At 45.3% G+C, this 22,218-nt stretch overlaps 1 protein-coding gene across 4 annotated transcripts in view; it reads left to right on the plus strand.

Annotated features, from left to right (window-relative positions):
* Positions 1 to 22,218, plus strand: part of Pitpnc1 (phosphatidylinositol transfer protein cytoplasmic 1) — a 276,157-nt gene that overhangs the window by 25,314 nt on the left and 228,625 nt on the right. Inside the window, exon 1 of one of the 4 annotated variants that reach the window (XM_041635715.1) lies at positions 20,105 to 20,159. The exons of the other annotated variants lie outside the window; for them this stretch is intronic. The gene's annotated coding sequence lies outside the window, so the exon portion shown is untranslated. Of the gene's footprint in view, positions 1 to 20,104; positions 20,160 to 22,218 lie in introns of those variants that run through there. 4 annotated transcript variants of the gene reach the window in all.

A 22,218-nucleotide genomic window follows, 5' to 3' on the forward strand; every position in this document is an offset into this window, starting at 1 on the left:
TGATGACTAAGGATGTTGAACATTTCCTTAACTATCTTTCAGTCATTTGAGATTCTTCTTTTGAGAATTCTCTGTTTAGATCTGTACCCCATTTTTAATTGGATTATTTGGTATTTTGATGTCAAATTTCTTGAGTTCTTTATATATTTTGGAGATCATCCCTCTGTCTGATGTGGGGTTGGTGAAGATCTTTTCCCATTCTGAAAGCTGCCATTTTGTCTTATTGACTGTGTCTTTTGCTTTACAGAAGCTTCTCAGTTTCAGGAAGTCCCATTTATTAATTGTTTCTCTCAGTGTCTGTGCTACTAGAGTTATATCTAGGAAGTGGTCGCCTGTGCCAATGCGTTCAAGTGTACTTCCCACTTTCTCTTCTATGAGGTTCAGTGTGGTTGGTTTTATGTTGAGGTCTTTGATCCATTTGGACTTGAGTTTTGTGCATTGGAATAGATACTCTCTTAGATCTTTGAACAGTCGTGAGTCTGTGCTGTCTTCCTGGCTTTTTTTTTTTTTTTTTTTTGGCTGTTTGTAAGCTAAGCAACACTAGATGGTTCATGGAGACTATGAAACGATGAATGTTAAATTAAGTTTGATTTGTAAATGTACTCAGGGCCCCGGATCAAATCCGCAGTATCACCACCACCAAACCCAAACAGCAACCAAAAAGGTTTTGATTTGACTATGCAAGGCCAGACGGGACCACGTTGCAAGATTTGCTTCCTTGAAAGGGGCGGTGGAGCCGCTTAACATAAGCATTAAGCCCAGCAACTTCTTCTGTACGACTTTAATAATGAATCATATTCCCCTTTGAAAAGAACTTGTGTCATTTGTGATCTAAAAGGAGAACCACCCCTACGCTCCTGGAAATTATCCCTTTTAATGGCAGCGGAAACCTTTGGCTTCCAGAGACGTCATCTGTAGGACGGGAGCTCAGGGGCTCCTGGGACTCGCCCAAAATTAGTGTCTGGAAATAATGCTGGGGACAGACAGGGCCACGCTGGGCCTCTGCAAACTTCCAGCCTTTCGCCCGAAAGTAAGCAGACTGGAAGGTCTGAGGTCCCAGGGCGTGTTTGCCGCCCCAGAGATTCTGCTTGTTAATGTCTCAGGCTTGCGTTTCCCTCCCTCCAGAATGCAGGTTGAGCCCAGGACCTCACGGTGCTAGGCAACCACAATGCCAGCCTTGACTCACCTCTCCCTCTCTTTCTCTCTCTTTCCCTTCTTCCTTTTGTCTTCTTTTTTCATTTTTTCCCGTTTTTTTTTTTTTAACTTTTTGAGACAGGTTTTCTTTGTGTAGTCCTGGCAGACTGTGTAGTCCTGGAACACACTATGTAAGACCAAGTTGGCCTCGAACTCACAGAGATCCGCCTGCCTCTGCCTTCTGAGTACTGGGATTAAAGGCGTTCGCCACCACCGCCCTGCGACAGTTTACAAGTCAAACAGGCAAAGTAATAGTCCTCTTTCAGAGTCCCACAGCATGTGGACTAAGAAATCTTTCTTCAGAGGGAAGGGTCTAGAAACCAGAGCTAGGACCTCACATATTCCAGGGAGGTTCCCTACCACTGAGCGACACTTCCAGCCCCTAGAGTAAAATATTTATTTTTTAAAATAAGGATTTAATTTGTTATTTATTTATGTATATATGTGAGTGTCAATGTGTGGCTATATATGCACTTGAGTGTAGGGCCTGCAGAGGCCAAAAGAGGGTGTTGGAGCCACTGGAGCTGGAGTTGGGAGCCAGTCACCTGATGTGGGTGTTGGGAACTAAACTGCAGTCCCGTGCAATACTAGCAAGTGCTCTTAACCGCTGAGCCTCTCTTGATCCCTGAACAAAACCTTAACGTGAAGATTCTTGCTCTGAGAGGCTGTTGTTCAGCGGTGGAGTGAAGGCCCAGCATGGTCGCCTACATTAAAAAGTCACAGTAAGGCCGGACGGTGGTGGCGCATGCCTTTAATCCCAGCACTTGGGAGGCAGAGGCAGGCGGATCTCTGTGAGTTCGAGACCAGCCTGGTCTACAGGAGCTAGTTCCAGGACAGGCTCCAAAACCACAGAGAAACCCTGTCTCGAAAAACCAAAAAAAAAAAAGTCACAGTAAGACAAAATCTTAGACTTGAGCGGGGTATAATGACGCACGCCTAATTTAACCTCAGCCCTTGGGAGAGGCGGGTGTTCTCCGAGTTTGAGGCCAGCCTGGTCTGTACATCCATTTCCAGAACAGCCAGGACTGCATCGATAGACCCTGTCTCAAAACAACACAAAACAAACACAATAGCTGGGTTTGCCACTGTGTGTATCCGGGTATTAGGGATGGTGGTGGAGACAGGAGGATTCCCCCACCACTGCTATTACCTAACCCCCAGGCTTGCTGGCTGCCAGGTCCAGTGAGAGACCCTATCTTTTTTTTTTTTTAATTACTTAATTGAAATTTGAAGGCAGTCTTTTTTTTTTTAAATATTTATTTATTTAAAGCGTATACAATGTTCTGTCTGTGTGTATGCCTGCAGGCCAGAAGAGGGCACCAGACCTCATTACAGATGGTTGTGAGCCACCATGTGGTTGCTGGGAATTGAACTCAGGACCTTTGGAAGAGCAGGCAATGCTCTTAACCACTGAGCCATCTCTCCAGCCCGAGAGACCCTATCTTAAGGGAACGAATGAATGAAGTGGAGTGTGATTGAGCCGGACACCTGACATCATCTTGTGGGTTCTGCATGCTGTTGTATAGGTACACGCATCCTCACATATACCTGTGTACACATACCACGCACGCGCACACGCGCGCACACATGCACAAAACCAGGATTTACACTTTCCGGTAAGGAATGTCTACCTCAAATAATTCATTTTAGGTTATAACTTCTATTTCAGTAGTGTTGATAGAGAGCCACACATTTTTACATTTCTCCCCAGGAATCTAAGGATGTGTTTTCTTTTCAACGTTGTTTGTTTGAGACAGGGTAATCCTATATAGCCAGGGCTAGCCTGGAATGCACTATAGACTGGCTTCAAACCTCCAGAGACCTGCCTGCCTGTGCCTCCTAAGTGTTGGGGATTAAGGCTGTCCACCACCATGCTTGGCTGTTCTCATTAAAGGTCTGTTCCACCATGTTCTTTTCATTGTTTTCAGTGACATTAAGACTCTTCTCATTGGAGGATAATGATCGTTAGCCATCTTAAAGAGAGAGAGTGTTTATTTTGGCTCTCCTGGGAGAGAAGACTATGTTCTTAACCGTGAAGCCAGCCCCCCAGACCGCAGTTAGTGACCTTGGCTTTTGTAGCAGTAGTCAAAGGGGAACTGCTATATTGTCCTTTAGCAGAGAAAAGGTGTGTTGGCTTCAAAATACTTAGCTAAAATAAGGAAAAATATCATGACTTTTTGAAGCCTTTCAGACAAGCGAAGTTGGTACTGACGAGTGTTCTTCTAAAGTGGAAGGCAGAATATTTGATTAGAGATAATGCTTTTATTCCCGTACAAGGTTGAAACAGACATTAATTGGACTCCTTTTCTCAGTAAGGAAGTACGGTTAGAATGTTACCTTATTTTCTTAGAATTTTATGAATGTTTGACTCGAGAGGGAAGAAGTAATTTAAGTCAGGATGATGGCTTATTAACCCATGAGCATTGTCGTGGTTTCCTTCTCATCATTCTTGATGCCTCCAAGTTGGGCTTTTGGTTCACGAGCTAACCATCTGGGTCATACTAGATTTTTGTTTTATTTATTCATATTTTCATACATTATATTTGATCACGTTCCTTCCCATCCCCCATCTCTCCCAGGTCCTCCTGACCTTCCCATACAACCAACTTCAGGTTTTCTCTCCCTCTCTCTCTTGAAGCAAAAAAGAAAAAAAAAGAGAAGAAAATCAAAATGAACAAAAAACCAGTAAGACAAAACATACAAAACAAAATGCAGAGTCTGTTTCGTGTGTGCCGATGAGCCCTGGGCATGGGGTCTGCCCTGGAGTGCTGTTGATACGTTCAGTGATGTCCCAGCATAGGAAACTTGATTATCCCTTTCCCGGCATCATCATCATAATTATAATAATAGTAATTATTAATATTATTATTTCGGTAATACCGGGGATTGCATCCAGATTTGTACATACCACTGAGCTACATCATGCGTCCCTCATTAGCTATTACAATTTTTATTGCATTTTACTTTAATTGCTTTGTTGTGTGTCTATGTATGGGGGTCAGAGGTTAACTTGAAGGCGTTGGTTCTACCATGTGGGTCCCTGGGGTTGAATTTAGGTTGTCATGCTTTGGCAGGGGCCTTTACTCATCACGTTGCCCAGCCATCTTGCCAGCCTTCCTCCTCCTCCTCTTCCTCTTCTTCATCTTATTTTGTGAAACAGGGTCTCACTTTGTTCTTCAGGCTGGTTTTGCTTTGTCTTAATTAATAATGCCCATGCATACTCTGCCTCGCTGGAATTCGCTATGTTGCCCAGACTGACCCCAAGCTCGCTGAGATCTGCCTACCTCTGCCGCCTGGGACCAAAGGTGTGCATACAGGTATGTGCCACCAAACTGTGTTCATATCACGCACACAGCTCCTCCTTCCTCCAGCCCCCGGCTACCATCATTCTGTCACTTCGACAGGTGGTTTTCGTGAAGGCAGGAATTACCAGAAGAGAACCTTGTGCTTATGCCCTATAGAACATGTCATCTGAATGTGTGATTTCTGGGGCTGGTGTCCCGGTGACATTAGTCTCTCTTTGGAACATTTTGCTGAGTTTGCCTTCTTCTGAAACGACAGCACGCGTGTATCACCCTCCGTCACGATCTATGGTTGATGAGCCTGGCTTTCTCAGTACTCAAACAAGCTAAGAAAATAGCTCTTTTGCTTAATGACCAGAGTTGAGAGGTAAGGAGGCGTGGCTATCTAACCCTCCCACCTTCAGAGAGCTTGATCCCTTGAGATGCATTTGGTTCCTTGGGCATGATTTATACATTGCAAGCTGGAGACTTAACCCATGTCTACTGAAGATGAGACAAAATCTTTTACACTTTTTTCCTGTGATTTTTTTTCTTTTCTTTAATTATTCTAAGTGGTTGGGAGGTGGTGGCGCACGCCTTCAATCTCAGCACTCAGAAGGCAGAGGCAGGTGGATCTCTGTGAGTTTGAGGCCAACCTGAGCAAGTTCCAAGACAGCCAGGGTTACACAGAGAAACCCTGTCTTAAAAAGCCAAATCAAACCAAACCAAACCAAAATAGTTTACCTCTTTTGGACTGTGTGTGATGGAAATTTGGACACAGTCAAAGTGTGATTACGGGTTTGAACAGGATGACTTACAGCTATAGATACTATTGTACTTAGACGTGTTTCCCTGCCAAGATCTGGCTGTTAAAAAAAAAAAAAGATAATGATTAGGCTATTAGTTGTCTAAATGGAGTAATCTCCTTTTGGCTTCTCGAGAAAAACACTTCTGAAATGGGCGAGTGTGTTTAAAATTAGCCATTACTTACAGAGATGTTCACACTCCTTCCTATTCACACCCCTCCTGGAGTTTGTCTCTCTCCCCTCCCTCCTCCTTCTCTCGCCCTGCCCCGCATCCCCCCTCCCAGTATTGATTCAATCAGAATCCTTTATTTTTATTAATTTAGTTTAATTCGGTTTTTATTTTATTTTATTTTTTTGGTCGTATGTGAGGCAGGATCTCATGTAGCCCACGTGGTCCTTGAACTCTCGCTGTAGCCCAAACTGGCATTAAATTCTGCCTTAGTCTCCTGAGTACTGGGATTACAGGGATCAAAGCCACTTTGATTATGTGTATGGATGTTTTGATCACAAGCACCTCTGTGCACCGTGTGTGTTGGGGGGGATGGGAGGTGGGTGTTTGTGTGTGTCTGTGCTCCGTGTGTGTGTGTGTGTGTGTGTGTGTGTGTGTGTGTGTGTGTGTTTGGTGCTCACAGAAACCAGAAGAGGATGTTACATCTTCTGGAACTGGAGTGTAAGCGGCACTGGAAACTGAACCGAACTTCTCCCCAAGAGCAGCAAGTGCTCTTGACCGCTGAATCATCTCTCTGGCACAGCCATTTTATTTTTTAAAGATAAGAATTCCCTACTGGTTCTGAGATCAAAAGCAGTCAAATCACCGACCTTCATCTGTTTTTCATCTGCAGCACGGCTTTCTCCTTAGGGCTGTTCTGGCCCACATGGAGGAAGAACTTGACCCAAGGGCCTTCTAGGCCTTTCCTTTTTAACTAAGCTGAGAACAAAGTCAAAAGATGCAGCTGGGAAGCGCTTGTGGGGGCTCCTGCTTGGCTCAGATCTGCTTTGGGTGTTCTTGGAATCTGCACAGGGGTGAAACCTGTCCATCCCAACTCCTGGCTGCCAGCTCTGCCAGAGACACACCTGTGGGTGCGGCTCATCCCCAGCCGGGTAATCGCTTGCTTTCTGTTTTCGTTGAAACTTTTTGGATGGCTAATCAGCCACACCTTGCGGTGTTGACATTGTGAGTCCTGCTAATTGCCCCCTCCCAAAAGAATCACCCCCAGAAGCGCCGATCATCACTTCCAAATGTGTGACACCATCACTTCCGAATATGTGATGTGTCTTCTGTTCTTGTTGGTCTGCTCTTTTATTTCACTAAACATCTCTGAAATTTGCTTCCCTGAGCCAACTACGTGCCTCTGAGCTGGGACTTTCGGTTTAGGTAGCAGTAGGGCAGAGTGGACAGGTGGTTAGTGGATCAGAGTCTTCCCTCCTTATCCTATATCTCTGATTTGATTTGTAAAGATGCAACCTATTTAATCCTAGATTCTCAAATTTAACATAGCAAGACCTTGCCTAGTGTGTGTGAGACCCTATACCCCCAGAGTTCCCCTCTATGCTCCCCCAAAGCAATACAAACAAATAAACACCACCAACAAAGCACTCTTCTTTTTCCTTTCCCCATGGCACTGGTCACTTGAGTCACAGAGCCCGCTGAGCAAACATAAGGCAGGGAAGTCATTGTCCCATTGTGGGGACTGCTGGTGACATCAATGCTTGTGCCGAGCTATGTGTGAAATGCCTTACTAGAATCTGTTTTCTCTTTGGAGTGCCTGACTCACCTTTGAAATTGTGTTTTAAGGATGCAGTGGACGGCTCTGCAGGTAAGATGCCTGCTGCAAAAACATGGGGTCTTCTGTTTGCATCCCCAGTACCCAAGTAAAATCCAGAGGATGGTAGTCCTCCCTTTCTGTTACTGTGTTTTTAGCTTGTTTTATTTTATGTGTATGAGTGTGTTGCATCATGTATACATACCATGTGCCTGGTACTCTCAGAAGTCAGATCCCCTGGCACTAGAGTTGCAAATGATTGCATTGCCATGTGGGTACTGGGAACTGTACCCGGGTTCTCTGCAAGAGCAGCAAGTACTCTTAGCCCTGAACCTTTTCAGCCCTCATAGCCCTCACTTGTGATCCCAGTCTTACTGAACTTACTAACTTCAGTTAGCCAATGAAAAGAGCCATCCTCTTCCCATGGACCACAATGGCTAAGTCTCATTTTTCTGCTTTCCACTTTTGGTTTAGCTCTTTGGGTGGGTGGGTGGGCCTGATTTGGGGTACAGGTTGTGACCCCTAAGTTTGAAAACATGAGCACTGGGGAGGTGGAGATAGAAGGATCCCTGGAACACACTGGCAGCTGGTCTGACTGAACCAGTGAGCTCCAGGTTCAGTGAGAAACAGTCTCAGAAATGAGGGTGGCACAGTCGAGAGAAACAACTGTCAACTTCTGGCCTACAAACACACACACACACACACACACACATGTACACACAAACATATACCACACATACCATACACATGTACACACACACAAAAGTTAAAATTCCCCCCTTTTAGGGGAATTGTGTGGTACAGTTGTGTGGTACACTCTCCTAGTGGCTGGTGGGAAAACCCGAGTCTGAGTTTGCTGGGTGGTAGGTGTGTCACAGTAATAAATGCAAAGGATTTGTTTATTTCCAGCCCTGCAGGGGCTATAAGTCACCCCTTTAAAATATACATCCTCTAGCACCCGGCCGCTTATGTTGCTATGGTGGTGTGTCTCTGGCTTGTGTGTCAAAGTTGTCATTGAAAATAGACGGGCCAAAATAACAGCCTAACAGGTGGCTGTGCCTTGTGAAGTCGCTCGTTAAACTGCTTTGCCAAGTAGTCCAGTGTAAGCATCAGCACACACGCGCAATACAGGGCCTCATGCACGCCAGGCAGGCACTCTGTAGCTGCATGCACGCATGCATGTGTGTGCCTGCACGTGCATGTGTGTGTGCACACGCTGAGTTTAGTGTGGTTGTCTGTTTTTCTTGTGTGGGGCAGTAGGCTTTCCTTCTTTCTGTTTTTATTTATAGACTTTTCCCTTCTTTAAGCCATGCCGTGCCTATTTCCGGTAGTTATGTGAGGAAAGATTTCAGCTCGCTTTATTTAGCATGAGATGTCCTTTACTTATTTTGTGTAACCAGAGCCCTCCTCCTAAAAATAACCTCGCTTTTCCTAATAGTATGTTTGTTATAGCTGATATATCCTTTATTTACACAGAAGAGCTCTTTTTAGCATGCCCTTATATATAATGTATAGAATATATAATAAACATATAGTAAAATGCATGTATAATATAAACATATAATACATAATAAAAAATATATGTCCGTGTAAGGTCAGTCCTTACTGAATAGTAAAAACTTCATTATAAATTTACTTGCCAGTCAGGCAGTGGTGGTGCACACCCTTAATTCCAGCACTTGGCAGGCAGAAGCAGACAGATCTCTGTGAGTTTGAGGCCAGCCTGGTCTACAGAGCAAGTTCCAGGATAGCCAGAGCTACACAGAGAAGCCCTGTCTACAAAAAACCCCAATCCCCCCAAAAAAACCCCACAAAGAACAAGAAAGCCTAAAACCTATAAACAAACAAATAAATTCACTTGCCTGTTATGATCATTTCTTTTCCCTGCTTCTTTCCCCCTCCCTCATTCCTGGTGGTGGACTTCAGGGTCTTGGACATGATCCAAACACTTACCAAAGAGCCATAACCTCATTTGCTTTCTCCCTTCAAACAGTTTTTTAAAGATTTATTTATTTTATTATTTTTGAGCATGAGTGTTTTGTTTGCATGTATGTGTGTGTACTACGTGTCTGCCTGGTGCCCACAGAGGTCAGAAGAGGGTACTGGATCCCCTGGGACCAGAGTTGTAGATGATTATAAGCCACCATGTGGATTCTGGGAATCCAGCCAGGTCCTCTGCAAGAGCAAGTGCTCTTATTCATTGAGCCATTTCTGCAGCCTTCTCTCTTTTTCTTTTTTCTTCTGAGATAGTGTCTCGTGTAGCCGGCCTAGAACTCATTATCTAGTGAGAATGACTTCATTACACTATGACCAAGAGGACTAATAAAAGAAAGCATTTGTAGGGGATTACAGAGCTAGAAGATGAGTCCACGGTTGCCACGGTGGCGAGAATGGTAGCAGACAAGCAGACCTGGTACTGGAGCAGTAGCTGACAGCTACTGCTTAGGTCTACAAGCGGGAGGGAGGGAGGGAGGAAAGGAGGGAGGGAGAGAGAGAGCGCATTAACTGTGAATGGCATGGACTTTTGAAACCTCAGAGCCCACCATCAGTGACACACCTCCTCATCCTTTCCAAACAGTTCTACCAACTTGCAACCAGATCTTCAGATGTGTGAGCCTGTGGGGACCAACCTCATTCAAACTACAATGACCTTGAGCTTCTGAGTCACCTCAGGAGTGCTGGGCTTCTGGGCATGCACCACTCTACCTATGTTTGCCATGTGGGTACTGAACCTGGGTCACATGCATGAAGTTGAGGCATTCCGCCACCCGAGCCGCACCCCCACCCACTCTCTTTCCTTGAGATAGATAAAAATCTCAGGAAGAACATGAGCATTATTTCAGTTTTTACCCACGGTTAGAATCCTTTCAGCAGTAGCCTTGGAGTTTGGCTGGCTTGCCCTTGACCAAAGTAGAAGGCTCAACAGATGCTGATGTCCTGTGGAAGGACCTCTTCTGTGAGATTGTCCCCTTGAATTTACCAGAAGAAACATTTTTACAGTCAGTTGCTAGCCAATCCCCTCGAATCCCCCCCCCCCCCATGCTGTTTCTTGGAATCTATGATGGTGCCCCTCCGGCCTCGCTCGCGTTGGTTTATTATTCATATTCCTTTAGCTTTTCAATTTACTAAACAGTCTTATCTCCTTTACAATTTCTGTGGTCCTGTATAATCAGTCTTCAAAAAATATTGAAGGGGCCAGGGAAAGGGCTTATTGGGCAAGAGAACTTGCTGAGTAGGTTTGAGGACCTGAGTTCGATTCCCCCTTCATTCACAGAAAAAGCCTGGCAGGCATGGCCACACATACCTGTAACCCTAGCATTGGGTTGGTGGAATGGAGACAAGAGGAGCTTGAGAGTTTGCTGGCCAATCAGTCCAGCCAAAGTAGTGAGGTCTGGTTATCGTGAACAACTCTGAAGATAACAAAGTGGAAACCAACAGAGGGAAGCCCTGTGCATCTTACGGAGGCATCTTCACACTCATGGTGGTGCATGCCTTTAATCTCGTACTGGGGAGGCAGAGGGACTGAAAGATGGATGCCTCTTTTGATTCTTTTTTTCAAGCTGTGGTTCAAAGACTATATACAACAGTAGGAGGAAGATTAGTTTTGGCCTGTGGGCCATCACTTTCTGACCTTCGCTTGAGAGTCGGTCTTCTGGGATGGGTGGACAGCCCACCAACAGCTTGTGCTGTGTTCTGCGGTGACTCAAACGTTCCTGTCAGCGATGCATCACCATGTTAACTGCTCCTGAAGGGGCAGGCATGCACACAAGGACTTTGCTATTGCTTCAAAATGGAATATTCTCCATAGTCTCTTTTGGGAGGTTCTGAAAACTTCTATTAGGTGGGATCTTGTGGAGGAAGTAAGTCACTGGGGGTGTGCCTTTGAAGGTCATACCTAGACCCTGGTCTCTTCTCTCTCTCTCTCTCTCTCTCTCTCTCTCTCTCTCTCTCTCTCTCTCTGTTTTCTGTCCTGTAGGGGGTGGCTAATCTCCTCCTCGTGTTCCCACTGTCTTGCCAAGAAGCAGTGGCAAGAACTCCTGAAACCGTAAGCCCAAATAAACGCTTCCTGAGGAGGTTGCTATGTCAGGTATTTTGTTACAGGGATGTGAAAGCTAACAGCTATCTCCATGGATACCCCAGCAAAGCCACGTGTCTCTGCCGTGTTTGTGAGAATGACTGACTGTAAACACCCACACGACAACAGCCCTGGCCACAGGACTCTGTGATTTTAATGTGCTAAATGAAGGACATTGTTGATTTCTAATTGACCCAGTTAGCTCTTGAGTTTTCCCTCCCTTGCTGGTTATATTTGCCACTCCTCTTGGTGGAGGTGATAAGTGCATCTGCCTTTCTTCAGTCCACTGGCTTTCCAGAAACTTCAGTCCTAAAATATAAGTCATTACTGCTCACCGTTGTTACAGAAACCATTAGGTACTGGACATAGAAATGGAACCATCGGTTACATTAATAAGCTTAAGCCTGCATTGTTCCCTACTTCCTCATTAGTTTTAATTTTTGAAATGAGTTTCTTATTAGATTTTTTTTTGTGAAACGGTTTAGAGAAGATTATGATTTAGCATGCAGAGTAGAAAATTGAGAAAGAGATGAAGCCAAGTTATTGCTAAGTGTATAAACATTTAATTAAATTGATACTTTTGTGTATGTGGATATTTACTTAAAGTATGACTTTGTTATCTGGAGTAAAGGGAAAATACAGAAGGCCAACATCTGAGGTCCACTCTGGCACGACAGATTCAGTGTGTTAGTCACTGTCATAGATACAGTGAGCTGTCCCCCATAATCTCAGGCATTTGAATACTTGGTTTGCAATTGGTGGTGCTGTTTGGACAGTTTAAGATGTGTGTGTAGTGATATTTGTATTTTAATAAATAAAGCCTACCTGAAGATCAGAATGCAAAGCTAAGCCACTAGAGGCCAGGGAGTGGTGGCACAAATCTTTTTTTTTTTTTTTTGGTTTTTTCGAGACAGGGTTTCTCTGTGGTTTTGGAGCCTGTCCTGGAACTAGCTCTTGTAGACCAGGCTGGTCTCGAACTCACAGAGATCCGCCTGCCTCTGCCTCCGGAGTGCTGGGATTAAAGGCGTGCGCCACCACCGCCCGGCTGGTGGCACAAATCTTTAATAACAAGGAGATAAAGGCAGATTTCTGTGACTTCCAGGCTACCCTGAGCTACACTCGTTCATTCCAGAAACAGATCCAGGTGGTGGTGGCTCACACCTTTAATTCCTGTGTTTGGGAATTACACACCTTTAATCCCAGCACTAGGGAGGTGGATACAGGAGCAATATGGCTGGGTGGAGAGGGGAATTTAAAGGGGAATAGGCCGAAACTCAGTTGAGTGTGAAGTTTGAGGATTCGTGGAGACAGGATCTCGCCGCTTCGGTCTGATGATTTGGTAGAGGTGAAAGGTCTCTCTAGTGGTTCACTGATTTGCTTTTCTGATCTTCATCTTGAACCCCAATATCTGTGTCTGGGTTTTTTTCAGGCAACAGGTGTGAACTTGCCGCAGGAAATACATCACGGGGGTGGGTTTTGAGGTTTCAAAACCATAAACTTATTTCCAGTTTGCTGCCTGCTTCCTGCTTGTTCAAGCTGCCATATCTGCCTTACTGCTACGCTTCCCCTTCATGTTGGCAATGGACTCTTAGCCCCCTGGAACCATGATCCCAAATAATCCCTTCTCTTCTATAAATTGTTGGGATCATGTGTTGTTAGGAGCCACTTGTTGGTTCCCCGGCTGCTCAGCCCTGAAATAATAACACAGAAAATCATATTATTTAAATCACTGCTTGGCCCATTAGCTCCAGATTCTTTTTTTTTTTTTTTTTTGGTTTTTCGAGACAGGGTTTCTCTGTAGCTTTGGTGCCTGTCCCGGAACTAGCTCTTGTAGACCAGGCTGGCCTCGAACTCCCAGAGATCCGCCTGCCTCTGCCTCCCGAGTGCTGTGATTAAAGGCGTGCGCCACCACCACCACCACCACCGGCTAGCTCCAGATTCTTATTGGCCAACTTTTACATCTTAATTTAACCCATTTTCATTAATCTGTGTATCGCCACGTGGCTGTGGCTTACGGCTAAAGTTCTGTCTCCGGCGGGGCTACAAGGCTTCTCTCTGATTCTACCTTCCTTCTCCCAGCATTCAGTTTAGTTTTCCCTGCCTACCTATGTTCTACCTTACTATCGGCCAAGCCAGTTTCTTCATTCATTAACCAATAAAAGCAACACATAGACAGAAGGACCCACACCCATCGTGTGCTTTTATCACGCCAGTAGAAGAGTGCCTGATATGACTGTATTGTGCTGGCTAGTCTTACCTGTCAACTTGGCACAGCGGACATCCCCTGGGAAGAGTCTTGGTGTAAGAGTGTCTGGATCAGGTTGGGTTATGGGCGTGTCTGTGGCGGATTGTCCCAATTGTATTCATTAATGTGCGAACACACAGCCTAAAAGCGAATGACACCGTTTCCTGGGTTCTGGCCCTGGCCTATATGAGAGAGGAAGGTGGGGCGGGGAATATGACTGTGGAGTATGTGCTTCAGAGGACCTATGTTGGGGAGCTTATAGCTACCTGTAGCCAAAGCTCTAGGGAGAGCCAACCCCCTCCTCTGACCTCCGTGGGTCCTTGCACTTATGTGCATATACTTACACACAAACACACACAAATAGACATAAATAAAAAATAAAAATAGAGCTGGGTGTGGTGGCAGAAGCAGGTGGATCTCTGGGAGTTTGAGGCTAGCCTGGTCTACATAGTTCCGGGACATAGTTCGGGAGAGTTAGGACTACATGGAATAGCTCGTGTCTGGAAAAAAGAAAAAAATAAAGAAAGAAAAACCAAACAAACCAAGACCCTGTCTCAAGAAATATGTGTGTGTATGTATAATGTATATATAATGTGTATATATCATGTATCTATACATAAATAAATAAAGTAAAAATACTTTTTTTTTTTGAGACAGGGTTTCTCTGTAGCTTTGGAGCTTGTCCTGGAGCTAGCTCTTGTAGACCTAGTGCTGGGATTAAAGGCGTGCGCCACCACCGCCCAGCAAAATACCTTTTTAAAGGGAAAAAAGTGAGCTGAGCAGTATTCATTCTCTCTGCTCTTGACTACGGATGTGCCAAGCTGCTTTGAATTCTGGCCTTGTCTTCCTTGCAATGATGGACTAGAACCTTGCATTCCAGGCCAAATGTCCCATTTCTTCCCTACAGTTTTCCTTCATGGGGGTGGGGGGGCTCTATCATCTTCATTTGCACGTTTCCCTATTGATGTTCAGAGCATCTGCCGAACCCCATCACCCCGTTTGTCACTGATGGAGCTCAGCACTCACAACTCTGGTTTCTGACCTTTTTTTTTTCTTTCCAAGATGGTTTCTCTGAAATTAAAGACGTGCGCCAGCACTGCCCGGCAATGTTCTCTGACCAGCCAAAGGGAAGTGGACCTGGGCTCAGTATTGAGCAACTCGAAAGTGACTAAGTAGAAGTAGATATAAGGTCTTGAACAATTTACTGGGATGGTACATATCTGGAGCCCAGATATTATGTAAATCGAAAATATTGACCTCATTTGGAAGTCAATGCCGTCTTCTTTGCCATTCTTCGGTAAAAGAGGAAGCATAGATACAGTTTTAGACTACCTTACAGCTGTTTTAAATCTTGAGAAACTTTCATTTTGCAAAGTGCCTCTAGGTTGCATTTTGCAAAAAGGCCCCTCGATATGTAATTACATGAATATTCAGAAAGAAAGATGCAGTAGAGCCTAGATGAGAAGCTATGATCATCTAAAGATGACATTTAAGTCAAGGCTTTAAAAATACATGACTTCTAGCCGGGGAGATGGTTCAGCAGCTAACGGCACTTGCTGTCAAGACTGACAGCCTGGATTCGATCCCCTGAACTCACAGAGTGCACAGGGAGTGTCAATTCTCACTCATGCACACACACCACGCACACCCACAACAACAGCAACAATAACGATGATGATAATGATGGTAACAGTAGTAAAAACCATGACTTAGCATGGGAAAAAGCCCTTTGCAGTTCACACAACAGCTGGATGTGGTGGCACACGCTTTTAATCCCAGCATTCAGGAGGCAGAGGCAGCCGGATTTCTGAGTTCGAAGCCAGCCTGGTCCACAGAGTGAAACCTTGTCTAAACAATTCACTAAGTGTGGTCTAGTCCCACCTAGCCATAATCCTTAAAAGCATCCTCTAGAAGAAAAATGAGGCTAAGAATGTCGTGTGCCTGGCTGCACACAGTCCTGGGTCCAGTCCCCAGTGTCACCTAAAACTAGGTCTGATGGTATCGTAAACACTTAGAGCTCAGGAGGAGAGAAAGGATGAGGAGTTCAACATCCTCCTCTGCTACGTGGTAAGTACAAGGCCAGCCTGGGCTACCTGAGAGCCTAGCTCAAAAACAGTAAACTAACTAAATAAAAGATGGACCCATTTTCACCATTTTGGCTGGAGCTGTGGTCCCCCAGCACCTTTGCTGAGTGGTTGGTGTACCGCACGAGGGGCTGGAGACCACTTGTGGTTTAGGTATGGGCTCTGGAAGATGGCCATGGCTGTCCGTTGCCTTAACCCTCCTCCCTGCAATGCTGGGGAGGAAATCCTGCTCCATACTCATTCTGGGAAACCTAACATTGAAGCCCCATCCTCAGCGCATCCTGACATCACTCTTTTTTGTTTTAATCCCCTCAATTCTTGCTCCACTCCCCCCCCCCCCAGCTTTTACAGAACTCTGACCATGGTAGTTGCCGATGTAACCTCAACTTTTGCTTCATAGCTCTAAAGATTCATATTTATTTATTTATTTATTTATTTTGGGTTTTTTCGAGACAGGGTTTCTCTGTGGTTTTGGAGCCTGTCCTGGAACTAGTTCTTGTAGACCAGGCTGGTCTCGAACTCACAGAGATCCGCCTGCCTCTGCCTCCCGAGTGCTGGGATTAAAGGAAAGGCATGCGCCACCACCGCCCGGCTTAAAGATTCATATTTAATTGTGTGCGGCATGTGTGAAAGCAGGGGAAAATCTGTTCTTTTTACAGTTTTGTTTATTAACACTGAATAGTGAACAGATACAGAGCAATACCCCCAGTCGGACTGCCCAGCTGCAGAAGCGGAAGAGCACAGGCTCCCGCAGCAGGGCCCCTCAGGCGCACCCCGTCCAAAGCAGCCTGTGCCCAGCCACCATGGAGGACAGTCTCCAGTGGCGTGCTGCTGTTGGCTGTTGTTTCCCCGAGTCATAATTTCCACGTCACAGCTTTCACTTTCTTTTCTTCCCTCTCTTCCCTCGCCTCCTCCCTCACCCTCTCCATCCTATTTTCCTTCCTCCCCTCCTCTCCCTGCTTCCTCCTGCCCTCCCTTTCCTCCCGATGCCTGGCTGTCCTGGAACGCAGTATATAACCACAAATTTGCTGTAATTCTATTGTTGCTGCCTCCCCAGTGCTGGAATTCTAGGCAGGTGCTATCTTGCCCAACTTAATTATTTTCCTTTTTTTTTTTTTTTTTTTTTTTTTTGAGATAGGTTGTTCTGGCTATATACACCAGGCTGATATAAAACTCACAGTGATCCGCCTGCTTCGAATGCCGGGATTAAAGGAATGTGCCACCATGCTCAGCCCCTTCTTTTTTTGTTTCGTTTTTGAAACTTCACTCTTTAACTAATTACAAGGCTTACAAGTTTTTTTGTGGATCTCTCTAAGGCTGTGCCACCAGCATCCGCCATCAGTTGACTATGGAAAACTTAAAAATTTCCAAAATAAACCCTGTGACCACTGGTAGTCACTCCCCAGCCTCAAGAAACCTCAAGTCTACTTTCTAGCTTTTTGAATCTCCCAATTCTCAGGAAACTACATAACAGTAAAGTCATACGATAAACACATGGTCTTCTGTGCTTGGCTTCCGGCATAGGTAGCTTTAATTGTCAATCTGACAAGCCTGGGGTGGGGACACCTCAGTTGAGGTCTTACTGGCCTGTGAGGCATTTTTGGCGTGGATAATGGCTGCGGGAAGGTCCAGCCCACTGTGGGTGGTACCATCCCTAGGCATATGAGAGTATAAGAAGTTAACTTGGGCAAGCCCCAGGAAGCCAATTAGTAAGCAGGGGTCCACTGCTTCCAGGTGCTTCCTGGACGATGAACAATAGCTTCTAAGCTGAATTAACCTCTTCCTCCTGGAGTTGTTTTTGGACAGCAGTTTTACCACAGCAGCAAAGAACCAAACTGTAGCAGCTGCTTTTGCTTAGCATCTTGTCAGGCTGGTCAATGTTGCAGCACGAAACCCTTCTCTGTTCCTTTTTGTGACTGACTCAGTGATATTTTGTTGTATTAATAGTGTATTTACTAAATGATGGGCTCTTGGGTTCTTTCCGTTCTGGTGATGAGGACTGGTGCCCTGTTCATCCGTCCGTCCGTCCGTCCATCCATCCATCTATCCATCCATCCATCCATCCATCGTTCTTTTTGTTTTTGTTTGGATTTTCTTTGTTGTTTGTTTGTTGGTTTTGAGACAGGGTCTCTCTGTGTAGTCGTGGCCATCCTGGTAACACTTGTTTCTAATTCCTTTAGCGATATTCCCAGGGATGGAACTGCAGGGCCATGTGAAATTCCTGTGCTCAGTTTGTTGAAGAACTGCCAATGGTTTTCCAAAGCATTCCCTCTGGCAGTGTGTGAGGACTCCAATTTGCCAACACTTCTCATTTTCTTTTCTATTCTAACAACCCTGGAGGGTGTGAAATGGTTTGGATTCACATTTCCCTAATGGCTTCAAATGTTGAGCAGCTTTTCATGTGCCTATTGGCAATTTTTATAATGCCTTTGAAGAAGTTTCTCTCCCAATCCTTTGTCTAGCTTTTAGTTAGGCTACAGTTTGAAAAAATTAAGTTGAAAGTATTTGTGTGTGTGTGTGTGTGTGTGTGTGTGTGTGTGTGTTGGATAAATCTTTTGCAGACTACTTTTAATCATGTGCATGCGGGTGTGTGTTTGTGTGTGTGTGCACACACAGGTGCCTGTGCCTGCGAAGGTCTGAAAAAGGCATCAGATCCCCTGGAACTGGAGGTACAGATGCTTGCTGTCCAGTAGGGGTCCTGAGAACTGAACTCAGGTCCTCCGGAAGGGCAGTGCAGGTTCTTGACCGCTGAGCTATCTCTCCATCCTCTGGGTGTTAGAGTCTGATCACACATTTGATTTTCTGCTACTGTCTCCCCTTCTCCCCAACCCCCTTGGCTATCTCCTATCTTTCTATGCATTGCCCTTTGCATACAAAGGGAGTGCACTAGTGAAGCCCATCGAATTTTGCTCTGGTCCCTTGTGTTTTCCATTTAACATTTAAGAAACCGTTCTGTAATCCAAGTCACAAAAATTTATACCTGTGTTCTCCTCCAACAAGGCTTGTGGTTTCAGGCGCTATGCACAGGTCTCTGTGGTCACTTTTAATTTTTGAAACGGAATTAAGTTTTAAAAGCATGTAGGTATTTTGCCTGCTATGTTGTCTGTGGACCATGTACATCCTGGACCTAGGAGGCTAGAAGGGGGCGTGGAGCTCCTTGAAGTGGAGTTCGTTGTGAGTCACTGTAAGGGTGCTGGAAACCAAACTGGGTCCCCCAGAAGAATGCCAGAGCTTACAGCCACTAGGCTACCTCTCCAGCTCTGGGCTTGCTTCGAGTGGTCTTGTGTGTGTGTGTCTGTGATAGGAGTAGAGGCCCCAAATCTGTTCTTTTCAGGTGGGTAGCCATTTGTCCAGCACCATCTGGGAATCTCAAAATATTCTTTTCTCCCCTCGTGTTTTCTGAAACTTGTTCTTTCTTCACTCAATGTTATTAATTTTTTTGGTGTACCTGTGTGTAAATGTATGTGTGTCTGTGTACAAGTTTGCATGTGCACGTCAGCGAAAGGTTGGCAACAGGTATCTTGGTTAATCTCTCTCTCTCTCTCTCTCTCTCTCTCTCTCTTTTTTTTTTTTTTTTTTCCGAGATAGGGTTTATCTGTGGCTTTGGTGCCTGTCCTGGAACTAGTTCTTGTAGACCAGGCTGGCCTCGAATTCACAGAGATTCGCCTGCCTCTGCCTCCCAAGTGCTGGGATTAAAGACGTGTGCTACCACTACCTGGCTTCCCTTGGTTTTTGAGACATGGTCTCTTGTTGAACTTGGAGCTTGCTGATTTGGTTTGAGTTTTATGACTCCCAGGATCACATGTCAGATATCCTGCATATTACATATTTACATTGGGATTCGTAACAGTAGCAAAATACAGTTAGGATAGCAGCATAATAATTTTATGGCTGAGGGGTCACCGTGACATGAGGAACTGTATTAAAGAGCCTCAGCATTAGGAAGGTTGAGAACCACTGCTTTAGAGCGATAAGCCAACCAGTTCTTTGGCTCCCCGGTCTACTCCCTCACCTTTGCTGGGATTAACCAAGGCTTGCTGCTATGCTTGCCTTCCCTTCTCCCCTTTCACATGGGTTCTAGCAGTTTGAATTCAGTTTTTCATACTCATCCAGACAGCTCTTACCAAATGAGCCTGTCACTCAGCATTTTTATCTCAAAGTTGTTGCAAATGATCACAAATCAATCATTTTTGTGTGGTTCCATAATATCCTTTGGAGAAATCTGCCGTAACGCACTTTTTCGTTCCCTACACATTGGGTTGTTCACAGGGATTGCCGTCACGGGTCCTGTTGTCATGAGCACACTCCAGCTTGTCCCTTCCCGCTCACGTGTGAGAGTCGCTCTCTATGGCATATGCCTAGGAGTGGGATGTATGAACATATTTCCTATGGTGATTACAGTGTTTGTGCTGCTCTGGGCAATGTATGAGAATTTCATTTGGGGAAACTCAGTCTTATGGATTCTGCTTGTTTTTTGCGACTGTGGATGGGGGAAGAGTCGTTACTAAAAGGATGTGGTATTAGCTTGTGAAATTTGCATTTTAGGCTTCGGGTATGTTGCTGTTAGTAAGAATTATGTTAAACAAGCAAAAGGCGGGTCGCTGGAGAATCCAGTATGTAATTAGTATCTCCTTAAATTTACAGATATTAGCATCTCGCAGAAACAGAGTTTTGGCTGGTTGACAGAGTGGAGGTTTTGGCTAGCAGTACGGTAGGCCCCCTATTCACAGTTTTGCTTTCTGTGGCTTCTTCACTTGCCTGTAGAACATGACCTGAAAATATATGGAAAATTCTAGAAATAAACAGTTCATATGTTTTAAATTGCTGTTCTTAGAGTGATGAAATCCCACACCCTCTTGTTCTCTTTTTTGGCTGTGAATTATCCTTGTGTACAGGGTATCCATGCAGTAGATGCTACTTGCCTGTTAATCACTTAGTGGCTTTCTGGGCCATCAGATTGATAACAAGTTCTTGTAGCCCAGTGTTCAAGTAACCCTTAATATTTCTCAGTAATGATCCCAAGGTAGAAGAAATAATGATGCTGGCAATTTGGGTCGGTCGAAGACTCACAGTCAAGCTTCCTTTAAGCGGAAAGGTCGACGAAGTTAGACCACTGTGTTGGAAAGGAGGGGGCAGAAGCAAGAAGTCACAAGACTAAGGCCTGCTAATAATAAAACCAAATGTTTTTCATAGGAGTGCACCTCTAGAAAGGAACAAATATATAGGATTGGGAATTCGCTGCCTTTTCAGGCATCCACTGGGGCTTTAGATAAGGGAAGCTAATAGAGATGAACCTATGTGTTTGTTAAACCAACATCATGGCAGTCCACTGTCGATCCTCTACAGGACCCGAGGCAAGCATAATATGGCACAGAAGACCAGCATCCCTGTCCAGGGGGTTGAGGGTGCATCCCTTCCTTTGTACCCATTTTGCACTTAGTGATGCCAAAACACATCCCAGTGATGAGTAGCCCCGCTGTGTCTCATGGTCTCGTTCTTTGCTAACACTGGAAGGTGTGGCAGGTGATGTGTTTAATGTAAAGTGCTCAGAACCTGGGAGGAGATAGACATGCTCCCTGGGGTGGGGCAAATGGTGGGTTGGATCTGGAGTGCTCAGGACCAGAAAGGAGATAGAGATGCCCTCCTGGGGTGGGGTAAATGGTGGGTTGGGTACAGAGTGCTTAAGATCTGGGAGGAGATGGAGATGCCCCCCTGGGGTGGGGTAAGTGGTGGCTTGGACTTGAAGTGCTCAGGACCTGGGAGGATATGGAGATGCTCTCCCCCCCAGGGTGGGGTTAATGGTGGGTTGGATATAGAGTGCTCAGGACCTGGGAGGCCACGGTGATGCTCCCTGGAGTGGGGTAAATGTATTGCTGCTGATGAGAGGGGCCTTGTCGGGGAAAGCCCAACAAGCCAAGGCCAGGCCAAGGTCAACAAAGAAGGCAAAGAAAGGCTCCTGGAAGGCGGGAGGGTGAGGCTTCCACCTCCCAGCTCTCTGCCTGTAGTCTTCATTCACTCCCATCTTACTGAGCATTTTCTAATGATAAGACCTGTGGGGTCAGACTTTCCAACCACACTCCTCCAGCTTGGGTCAGCACAGCTTCTTTTACAATGCAAGTCAAAAGTTCCTTTGTATGACATTTAAAGTCTTCCTGGGCAGGCTCTGGCTGGCCTCAGACTCTGCCTTTCCCGGTATTTGGTGTTTCTGCCAAGTCAAACTAATTACAGTTTCCCCAAATGTACTACACAGTTAACTTTTAATATCTCTTTATTTTATTGTTTGCTTCTCTCAAAAAACAATCAAGAGCTAATGAAATGTCGGCTCTTCCAGTCACACGGCTGCTTATGTAATGGCTCCACGGCGTCCTTAATAAATGAGATTCAAAACGTTCTGTCTTCTTGAACCCAGAAACTCCTCCTGACCCAGTCCGCCTGAGGTTCTAGTGGCTTCTCTGAAGATCACGCTGTACTCTCTTTTTCTGCTGGCAGCATTGAGTCAAGAGTGATGCAGTTAGACACGCTAAATAGGCAGTCGACATTTCTTTCAGAGTGGAAGTGTGGACTTTAAAAACAAAGAACAGCAACAACAAAACTGTTTGCCTGGGAAATGAACCTGAGGAGATGGGGCTTGTTACATGACGGAAAATGCACTGCCGCCACACATTCTCCTGTCATTTTTTTAGACTGGGTTTCTCTGTGCATCCCTGGCCCTCCTAGAACTCCCTCTGTAGACCAGGGTGACCTCAAAGTCAGAGATCTACCTGCGTCTG

The sequence above is a fragment of the Microtus oregoni genome, unplaced genomic scaffold (assembly GCF_018167655.1).
Source record: "Microtus oregoni isolate MIOR12 unplaced genomic scaffold, Mior012 000048F_ref0000485, whole genome shotgun sequence".
NCBI classification, from domain to species: domain Eukaryota; kingdom Metazoa; phylum Chordata; class Mammalia; order Rodentia; family Cricetidae; genus Microtus; species Microtus oregoni.